Below are 12,002 nucleotides of genomic sequence, written 5' to 3'. Positions count from 1 at the left end.
GCGGCTTAAGGAGGGCACTTGTGATGAACACTGGGTGATGTATGGGAGTGTGAATCACTATATTTTACACATGAAAGTAATACTACACTGTATGGTAATGAATTGGAATTTAAATTAAAACTTTAAAAAAGAAGAAGAAAAAAATAGGAATAATTCTGATATTAAACCTTGCTCAATAGCTACAATAATCAAAGTGTGGTATTGGGTAGACAGATATATAGAACAATAGACAGAATAGAGTCCAGAAAAAGACAAACATGGCTGTTAAGCTTTGACAAAAGTATACAGAGAAGCTGGCGGTTGCCAGAGGGGAGGGGGAAGAAGGATTGGGCAAAACGTGTGAAGGGGAGTGGGAGACAGACGTTTCCAGTTATAGAATGAATAAGTCATGGGAAATAAAAGGCACAGCACTGAAAATATAGTCAATGATATTTTAATAGTATTGTGTGGTGACAGATGGGAGCTACACTTGTGAGCAGAGCATAACATGTAGAGTTGGTGAATCACTATGTTGTACATCTGAAACTAATGTCACATTGTGTGCCAACTATACTTGAATAAAAAATTTTTAAAGGATCATAGATTTAAATATAAACATAAAATTATAAAACCTTAAGAAGAAAACATAGGAGATCATCTTTGTGACATGAGTTTAGGTGAGGACTTCTAAGACATGACACCAAAAGTACAGTTTGCAAAAGAACGAATTAAAAAATTGAAGTTTATCAAAATTAAAAAGTTTTTGCTCTGTGAAAGACACCATTAAGGAAAAAAAAAGTTAAGTTATAGACTGGGAGAACATATTCTCAAATCTTATATCTGACAAGGGTACATATCCAGAATATATAAAGAACTCTCAAAACTCGGCAATAAGAAAGTGGACAGTCAAATTACAAAATGGGCAAAGGCCTTGAGCAGATATTTTACCCACGAGGATGTAAGGGTAGCAAAAAAAATAATAATTTGAAAAGATGTTCAATGTCATTAGTCATTAGGGAAATGCAAATGATCACTGCAATGAGATAACATTATGTAACTATTAGAATGGCTAAAATAAAAAATACTGACATTATCAAGTGATGATGAGGCTGTAAAGCAACTGGAACTCTCACACACTACTGGTGGGAATACAGAATGGTACGGCCACTCTGAAAAATGGTTTGACAGTTTCTCAAAAAGTTAAACACTTACCATATGACTGAGTTATACAACTCCTGGGTATTTACCCGAGGGCAAAAATTGGCAATCTTTTTCTGTAAAGAGGTAGATCGTCATTATTTTAGCTATTGCAAGTCTTACGGTCTCTGTCACAACTATTGAGTTCTTCTGTGATAATGCAAAAGCAGCCAGAGGTGATATGTAAATGAATGAGTGTGGCTGTATTCCAGTGAAACATTATTTATGAACACTAGTCGTAAACCAGATTTGACATGAGTGCTGTATGTAGTTTGCTAACTCCTGCCCTAAAGAAATGAAAACTCATGTTCACACAAAAACCTGCATGTGACTGTTTAAAGCAACTTTATTTATAATTGCCAAACACTGGAAAGAATCTAAATGTCCTTCAGTAGGTGAATGGATAAACACACTGTGGTATAGTCAGTCATTCAGTGGAATACTACTCAGTAATAGAATAATTAACTATTAATAAACAAAAAACTTGGATGGATCTCAAGGGAAATATGCTGAATATAGAAAACCAATATCAAGGTTACATACTGTATGATACCATTTATATGACATTCCCCAAAAAACAAAACTATAGTGATGAGAACAGATCAGTTATTGCCGGGGGGGCAGGTGTGGGGGACAATGTAGCTACAAAGACATAGCACAGGGAATTTACTGAGATGTTCTGTGTACTGATTGTGGTGCTGCTAACACACATTTATACATGTGTTAAGATTCATAGAATTTTCTCATGCTAAAATTTTACACCAATGAAAAAAGCTCGTTTTACTTTATGATAATTTAAAAAATACAACACAGATAAAATAAAAAGTTTCCCCTTTCTCCCTTAAAGTGTCCCAGGTTGGATGATAAATTATTTGGTTAGCCCATTTATCAGCTCTTTCACAACAATGCTATCCCCTCCTAATCTTGTTCCTCATTTACAGATGAGCAAGCTGAGTTCCACAGTTATGCAATTATAGGATGGTTGTGCCGAGGGCTGAACCTGTGCCATCCGAATGCAAAGCTTGAGCTTCAGCTATAAGGCTATCGAGCCTCCCATCAGGTGGTTTTTGACTAGATCAGCTGTCTCCATGCAGTTGGTCTGCTGACATCAGGTCATCCTTTTGGGTGAAACTTATCATTGAGTTCTGAGGTAAGTTGAGCCAGGAGGACCTCTCTGAGGAGTTAACATTTCAGGCCTAAGTGAAAGGAGGAAGTGAACCATGTGAATTTCAATGGTAATGTGCATTATAGGTATAGGATTTGTGCACCATTTGAGGCAGGATCAGATCTGTGTGTTTACCAAGTGGCAAGAAGGTCAGTGTGACTCAGACAGAAAGGGAGGGTCGTAGGATAAACCCTCAGAGAAGTAGACCGTTCCCAGGTCATGTACAGCTTTGCAAGTCATGATGGGGACTTCGGATTTTAAGTGGGGTATATTGGAAAACCAAGGAAGAATTCTAAATAGGGAAGTGATTCTTCTGGTTTATGTTTTTGAAATAGTACTCTGCACTGTAGGGGGGCAAGTGTGAAAGTGGGGACCGGGAAGTGGGTGCAGTTAGGAGGTTATGGCCATATCCTCGGCTGGTGATGAGAATGACCTAGGGTAGGGTGGTAACTGATTTATGAGAAGCAATGAGATTCACGATATAGTTTGAAGTCAGCTTGACAGGATTTGTTGATGGATTAGATAAGGAGTCTAAGAGAAAGAAATGTTTTCAAAGTTTTGTGCTAAGCACTGTAAAAGTCCGATCTCAGCGCAGTGACAGAAATAAGAAGTGCTCAAAGTGAGGATGTATTTTGAAGGAAAAAAACCCAGTAGGGCTTGATAATAGACTGGAAGAAGGGTGGAAGGAAAAGGGAAGAATTAAAGATGACCCCTAAGTTTTAAGTCTGAACAAATGGGCAAATAGAGTTACTGTATAATAATGTGTAGGAAACACTGAGGAAGCAGTAGACTTGGGAGGGGAATTAAAAGTTATATTTCTTAATCCAAGTGGAAATATCAAGCAGGTGGTTGCTTATATGAATCTGGCATTCAGGAAAGGTATCAGGGCAGCATATATAAATTTGGGAGTGATCACCATCTAGATAGTCTTTAAAAGTCACAGGACTGGATGAGATCACCTAGGGATAAGGTGTGGATAATGAAGAGGGACAGAGACTGTGCTCTTAGGCACTATTATCTAGAGGTCAGGAAGATGAGAGTAGGTTTTCAAATGAAATTGGGAAGGAGCAAGCCAGCAGGGAAAAATCTGGAAGCCCAAGTGAAGGGTTTCAAGGAAGAGGATCCTCAAGTGTGTCAAATGTGCCTGCGAGGTCGAGTAAGGTAGGGACTGAAAATTGATCATAGGCTTGGTATTAAGTAGGTTGGTTACCGGTGACCTTAATAAAAACCTGTTTGGAGTAGAGGGAATAAAACTCTGAGAGTAGGAGGTGAGAATGTGGAGACTAACTCTTTCATTGGGGTGGAATAAAGAGGGGCATGACTTCACGTGGATGAATTTTTTAAGTGGGTCCAAATGTAACGTAGTTCACAGTGGATAAGAGTGTCGAGATAATTACCGTGTTCCAAGGACACATTGTTAAGGAGCTCTATTGTAATTAGAGTTTTAAAATCAATAAAAGTTATTTTCTATCTTGAAAATATAAATGTCGTGTATTAAATGATGAAGCAGAACCAAGTTAATATTTAATTCAATAGGATAATCTTTGAGGTCAATTCCATACATTTAAATGAAGCAAAAGACTAGCTCCAAAGATAGCTTAATAACTTTACATCTTTGAGAGGCATCTCTAAAATCACAGTAGCTGATATAGTTATCTTCAGAGCTAGTCATTTAATACGTGGCATTGACCTACTTTCCTCTTTAATTATTTAAGAGTTAGCTGTTCAGTTGAATTTTGTCCTTGTGATGTGAGGAAGAGGGCTGTAACTTGTACATTTTTTAGTTAAAATTACAGAGTTCATCCAACAAGAGGATCTGTTACAAAGAAATGTAAAATAAATCACCGGATACTGAACTCATTTTTAAAAAACATTGGTTTTCCAGCGTGAAGAATTTAGATTACCATTTGATTACCATTTGTTCCCAATTTTTTGATGTTAGAAAAATTGACTTCCAAGTTATGTACTTGAGCAGTGACTGACATCTAGCGCGTGCATTTGTGAAGATCACGGTGTCTCCTAGTTTATGTTCCCTCGGTCAATATGAAGTATTTTTGTGGCTGGGATGAAAAGACAGTCACCTTCCCATCAACAGCAAGACTGTGTTACCTGCCCAAGTACACCAACTGTACTGTATGATAGGAGGCATTATGATTTCTGTATTTAAAAGCCTGATTTCTTTCCCCTTCCACTCAAGATTACCTACCTCTTGATTCACAGTTGGGTAATAACAAAACATTGCCCAAACTGTCCCAACTGGGACTAGAGCAAGAATGCGACTAGAACAGCAAACACGGTCTCTCCCTTTGCCCAGCACTGACTCAATCTCTTGCAATTTAGCATAACTGTCTCTTGTAAATTAGACAGATATTTTTCTAAGTGAGAAAGAGAAGTTTCATAAAACCCAGGAATAAAGTAACTGATTCAAACTCTTGTGAGCCATCAGGAACTCTGGTGACAGAAAGCACATACTTTTTTTTTTTTTAAGATTTTATTTATTTATTTGAGAGAGCGCAAGAGAGATCACAGAGGGAGAGGGAGAAGCAAAGTCAATGGGGGGCTCGATCCCAGGACCCTGAGATCATGACCTGAGCTGAAGGCAGATACTTAACCAACTGAGCCACCCAGGCACCCTGACAGAAACCACATAATAAACTTTATCAAGCTGTTTCCAGTTTGACTCTGAAGACAAAGCCAAGTAGAGATGTGTTTTTTAAAAAACAGAGGAATCTCGAAATAAACTCAACCCAGGACAGTTAACTGTAATTAATGATCAGTAAGTCACAGACTCATAGATGTACATATTTTTTTTAAACCAGTCTTATACATTTGCTGAAATGGTTCCTTTTCTAAAACAACCAACCATGATCTCAGTCCTGGCGGGGGGCGTGCTAACTTCTCTAGTATAACTCAAAGTCTTCATAAATGTCAATTAATATGAAACTCTTATAATATCAAAATTCTTAGTACATAGCAAGCATGATATTGAAATGAATAAATTGTAACCTAACTTAAAGTATGTACAAAATTATTTTTTAATTCTCATTTTCTTCTCTAAGATGTTTTGAGTGTCAGGGGATGAGTACGGGTCAACAATTGACATGAAGTAGATAGAACTCGGATATAAATTAGAGACAAGCAAAAATAATGATCAGAATGAGGTCTTGGGAAGTCAGTACTTGGAAGAAAGAGACTGAGTGTGTTCTGCCCCCAAAAAGGCAGGGTTTGAATTTTATTTTATTATGCTTGTTAGTGGAAGACAGAAATGAATATAATACCATCAAATAGCACTGAAAATATGCAAGCAAATCAGCAAAATGTGTGTAATGGCAGAAATAAAGAAGACAAGAAGGTGAAAAGTAAAATAAGCACATGGAACATAGCCCAAGAGGCTCTGTGTAGTATGTTCTCGCAAGAGATAGACCACACATTGGTCTCTGTGCTCCCCTGCAGAAAAGGCAAAGATGTCACACAGTAAATCACATCATACGGACAAGTTTTGTACAACAGTCATACCGTTTCCTAGTATTGAGGCCAGAGAAATAGGGTGCTATGTTACACGATTATCAATGCCCTCAACAATCTCCTTTCAGTGAATATAGCAGCGGATTTCATAGGGTTGCTTCTTTTAACTTCCCTTATTGAGTGACTGTGAGATAATATCAAAGAACATTCAAGAGAAGCATTTCTAAGAGATACTGAAACAACATGGGGCAGGAATGTCTCATGCTTAGTCTGACACAATATAGAATAAGGATATTAACCTGTACTGTCCAGTATAGTAGCCATTAGCCATGTGAGGCTATTTACATTTATAGTTAATTTAATAAATTTAAAGGCAATTAAAAACTCAGTTCCTCAGTTATATGAGCCACATTTCAAGTTCTCAGTGGCCATTTGTGCCTGATCCTACAATGTTGGACAGCATAGATGAATATTGCCATCATTGTAGAAAGTTCTGTTGGACAGTGCTGATAAAAAAAAGAATGTGCTGGATATCTTTCAGGCAAGCTTGTCTCAGCTAAGCTTGTGATAGTCAGTGAGCAATTGTGAGTTCAAGGTTATGCTCTCATAACTACAAATAGGGCAACAATTGCACACTGTTTGTTAAAGCTAGAACCATAGCTTTAATAAATAATGCAGAGGTCTTACTAATTTCCTCCTGGGACAGAAATGAATGGTGGTGGGCTTAATGCTTATTGAACAAGGCTGGAGAAAGGCAGTTTGTAGTAATACAAAGAACAAGATGACACAGTAAGAAACAGTCTAAAGAGTTGGAGAAGATACTTTACAGTTGCTCAGAGACATGAGAATACAAAGAACAATTACCTTTCTGTCATGAATCTGTGCCCTCCAATCCTTCAAAATGCTATGAGCTTGAAGTATTGACTGTATATCTATTAGGAGTTTTAAACAGTGATCATTATCCTCACTTCTAGAAGTTTTATCATCGACCTAGGCAGAATATCAGGAATACAGAATCTGGAGATCTGTTGCAACTGATTTTGTCACAAACTCATCAGAATTTATAAGCTTAGATAATACTTGAAATTATTTACTTTGTCCAGCATGTTTTCCACAAAACATTGTTGCAATCCTTTTGGTATCTGCTTTGTACCTATTTTATAAAATACTTAAGCAAAAATGGCATGGTCTCATTGCTTCTACCTTTGTTGTCTTATAAATACTCTCAACATAGCAACCAGGGTGATCCTCTATAAAAGTATATCACGATAATAGCACTCCTGCGTTCAAAGCATTGTGATGGCTCCCACCTCACTTGGAATAAATGCCGAAGTCCCTATAATGGCCCATCATGCCCTCCATAACCAACCCTCTTCTGTCTCTCGCCTCCTCTCCTACCACTCACTCTGGGCTCAGTCAGCTCCGACCACCCTGGCATCTCTGTTCTTTTTCAAACACGACATATGTGATCCTACCTCAAGGCCTTTGCTTTTGCTGTGCATGTTTTCTGAGCCATTCTTCCATAAGACATCACGTGGTTAACTCCGTTGGCTCCTTTAAGACTTTGTATAAGCCTCATCTTCTTAATGAGGTCATCTTTATTCGGTGTCGCCACCTGCCCACCCCTGCACAGCCCCCTAACCATTGTACTCCCCAGCCTCCATCCCTCACTCTACTTTTATTTTTTCTACTGTGCTTACCCTATAATACATTATAGTGCTATATAATTGATTTCTTTTTTTTAATTTTATTTTATTATGTTAGTCACCATACAGTACATCATTAGTTTTTGATGTAGTGATCCATGATCCATTGTTTGCGTATAACACCCAGTGCTCCATGCAGAATGTGCCCTCTTTAATACCCATCACCGGGCTAACCCACCGGGCTAACCGGGTCCGCCCACCCCCTCCCCTCTAGAACCCTCTGTTTGTTTCTCAGAGTCCATAGTCTCTCATGGTTCATCTATATAATTGATTTCTGTCTACCTTCATTGTCTGTTATCTATCTTGTCCATCTAGAATTTAAGTTCCACAAAGAGCTCTTTCTTCCGTTCACTGATATATCTCCAGCACTAAGGAGAGTGTGTGGCACACAATAGGCACTAAAAAAATATTTGCTGAATGAATAAATGACATTGTAAGAATTCCCATTAGAATTCCTTTCTAAACATAAAATTCCTCCAGTTTCAACACTGGTTTCTAGCCATTTCCAGATGTCAGGTCACAAAATTGTATAATTTTATAGTTGAAAAGGCTCTCAGCAATAATGTAGCCCAATCACACCTTTATGTGCATAAGTAAGCCATGACCCAGAGAGATTAAGTGACAGCACAAGGCCAACAAGCTAATTTACAGCAGAGCCATAGGACTACAGATTCTTAATCTGTCTACAAATTAGGATTTTCCAACACTGGGTATACTTGAAAGAATATGCCACCTAGAGTTATACCAGAAGAGAGATGCTAGCATATTTTCACCTATAGCAGCACACTGCAATAAATGTGTATCCTCATCAGCAGCATGAACTTGAATGCATAAATTTAAGAGTCTTCCCTTAAAATAGTCCTATAAAAATAGTAAAATAAAATAGTCACATAACTTTAGAAATACATCATATAACCCCTCACCAAACTATAGTTTTTAAATATAGTGAGTGCTTCACTTGGAGTAAAAATTAAGTGTGTCCAGAAAAAAAATTAGGATCTAATCATAAAAACATAAATTAAACCTTGATCATTTTCTATTTCCTTTATATTTTCTGTCACCTGGGCTCTACTTTATCCCCTTGCTGACAGCTGTAGTCTTAACATGCATCTTTGAGAAAATAGGTGCTTTTTGGTCCAAACCACTTTTATCTTTGGCTTATTAGAAGCATCCATATATCATACCCTGGGGAAAGAAGATAAAATAGGGCATCTTTCTTGCATATAAATCATGGCTTGTGGATCATCGCTGTTAATTAAAAATCCTTGCAAGCCTAAATTCAACATGATGGAAGTTTAGGACATCCTTGCTAAAGGACAAACCTGGAAGGCAAAGTATCTTCAAATTTCTCTAAGAAAGAAACTAGGATTGGGTCATGATGAAGCCTGGCTCTGGAGTGAAGGTTACCATTTCTGGTGCATTCTTGACTGCACACTAATTTGTTGCCGACTGGATGTCATGTTACTTTTTGTTCAGTGGCGTTTGCCTGTTTCACTCTTGGGTGGCAACATTACCATTTCTGTATTACCTAGCACAGGAAAGACACAGCCTTGATCATATAATCTGTGAATTTTACAAGGTCAAAACCAAATAAGCAGAATTGTCACCATCCCGTTTTAGTGACATTTTCAAAAAAGAGGTGCATTAGCCTTCAGTCTGGCTTGCATGGTTATTTTATACCCTTAATGCATAAAGGAGAATGGTGAGTATAGGTGTCTTTGTGAGTATGAATGGATATTTATTTTAGGGTTGTGATTACTTATGCTCCTGGTTGGTGCTAGTCAGGTCAATAGGATTATATTCCAGAAATTGATTTTTCCCCCAATGAGTAAATAATGAAGCAATTTAACCTCATCTGCTTCCTAATCTGAAACCTTTCACTGGTACCGTGAGGAAAAGCAGCTGCCTCAGCTTGTGATGTGCTCATGCGCAAGGCCAATAAACACCTTTGAGTTTTATATGAAGGTCACGGGAAGCTGATCATTTGGGAAATGTGTACAGTTGAAGTGCATCTTCTGTTCCTTGCAACCATCACTCCTGGCTTGCAGAGATGTCTCCACCTATGTTAAAGGGAGAGCACAATCCTGCACTAATCATGGGTGTGGTTGCTGCCCCGAGAATTTCTCTTTCATTTGTTTTAATTTAAGTGTTTATTCAGACACTAGCATGGAAAGAAAACAGCATTTAGCTGGAAATGAAAATAAGACAGGTGGAAAGTAGTAATTGCCTAGATTATGAGTTATCTGGGCTTGCTTTATACAATGCCCAGTTGTTTTATTGCGGCACAATCTGTGGCTTCCCAAAGACCCTAACACACCTGGAAATCAAAATTAGCCTTCAAGATTTGACTCTCTTGTCATAGATGAAATCACCTAGCAGTCAAAATTGTCCTTACTTTCTTCACGATTCATGTGGCTAATAATAATGACGGTATCCAACATTAAGACACATTTACTGCACGCCAGGCAGGGCACTGACACTTTACTTGCATTATCTCATTTAATTCTTTTAGGATTGGGCATCTAGCTGGCAGTGGCTTCAGAAATCAAGGTCAGGCCATTCAGTTTCAGAATCCGGGTGTTTGGGCGGTGGACTTCACAGCCTCCTGTCCCCGTAGTTACTGATACACAACAAAAATCATTATCCTCCACGCCAGTCATTCACTGGTTATACCTCCTATGTACATAGAGGACTGTTTTAGAGAGGTACCTTTGGGAGCTTCCCATTCATTTGAGGAAATAAAAGATAAAAGGGCTGGAAAGTGCTACAAAAAGTGTTAACTTAGTTGAAAATTATTTTTCATTTCCTTCCCTAATGTTTTCAAAAATTGGTGATATCTTTCCCGTATGATAAAATTTAGAACTTTGATGCAATTTGGATTAGGCCTTTATTTTTAGTTGTCTGAGATTGTTAATGAAAAAGATGCCTATGATATTTAAAATTTAAAAATAGGTAAGTCTGTCTTTTCTAGCAGGCAACATTTTGATATATGGGGTTGACGTTAAGTGGCTTTGCATGAGGAGACTGTAAGTTCTGTGAGGAGAAATGTGTAAGCAGTCTTAACATAAATACTTTTCTCATTTATTCCCCCAAACATTTGTGAGGTGCCCACTGAATACCAGATGAAGTGCTAAGCACTAAGACCTATCAGTTTTTGATTAATTGCTTCTCTTAACTATTCCCCAAAACCATTAGACTTCAAATTTGAAAATACTTCGCCTTCCAGGTTTGTCCTTTAAATTTTCTGATGATTTGTCTTCTTTCCCACTAGACACTGTGAGAGCAGGAAGTATGTCTACTATATTCAGTAGACAATGCCAAATGCCTAAGAGACTATCCGGCACCTGAGTACACAGCGAGACCCACTTTTCCCTGTCTCCATTGTAGTTAGGTGTGAACATGTGTCTGAGTGATGGTCAATGGAATGTAAGCCAACGGGCTAGGTGACTCTTCCAGAACTGGCCCACAGAGACCTACCACTCATGATCCTTTCTCTTTCTCTGTCCATGAACTAAATGTAGAGGACTCTGAAGACCTCAGGGAAAGCCTACCTATAAGATGGAAAGAGCTTTGGTCCTTGACTGGAACACAGCTACCTCTCCCTCTCATCAATCCTCACTGGAGTGAGAAAAAAATAATTTTTTGTTGTGTTAAGCCAGAATTTTCCAGGTTTATATGTTGCAGAAGCTGGGCTTATTTACCTTAACTAATACAGAGGAATGAGTGAGCATACCTGTCATCAAGGGGTTCTCAGATTAATTCTTCGGCTTTGGAAATATCTTTCTCTTTCCTATTTGAAGAGCTTTTTAAGAATCACTGGGTAGTGGAAAAGATGAAAGATATTTTTATGATAGTTGCACAAAATGTGCTCAAGGAAACTATGTGGGAGTGTTCTAATGGGAATCTGAAAATCATTTGCCTCCACATGTGTCAGATAATCCAAGCCCAAAGGGTATGAAAATAAAAGACAAAATTCATGCCCTCAGGGAACTTGCATTCTAGTGGGGAGGAGAGGAAGGTTAGTAGAAACTTACAACTCTGTCTTATGATTCCTCAAGCAATCCTCTCTCTCCTTTCCATGCCTTCTCCCAGACAGTTCTGCCTGTGGTTTTATCATCCATATGTTGACAGCTTTCAGTGTATGTCCCTACCCCAGAATGCTTCCTCTGAGATCCACGGAGGTATACTCACTGCTTATCTGACATCTTAATTGGATGTATCACCAACATCTCAAAGTCACCATGTCCAAAATCGAACTTGGAATTGGCCCTCACCAAGCCTGCTTCTCCTCTGGTGTTCTCAACACACAAAGTGGTACCACCATCCCCCCTCCACAGTTGTGCAAGCCCCAAATTCATGAGTCATTCCTGACACTCTCCTTTTCCTCCTTCCTTATCTCATCTCAACCATGGAGTCCTGTCAATTTTACCTTCTCAGTATTTCCCCAGTCCTTCCAGTACTCCCCATCTTGGCCTGTTTTATTCTAAGCA

This window comes from Eumetopias jubatus, unplaced genomic scaffold (genome assembly GCF_037043125.1).
Source record: "Eumetopias jubatus isolate StellerSeaLion01/CBP00866 unplaced genomic scaffold, mEumJub1_p1.0 scaffold_11, whole genome shotgun sequence".
Lineage (NCBI taxonomy): Eukaryota > Metazoa > Chordata > Mammalia > Carnivora > Otariidae > Eumetopias > Eumetopias jubatus.
The sequence above is the reverse complement of the archived record's forward strand: the minus strand, read 5'-3'. Positions refer to the sequence as shown.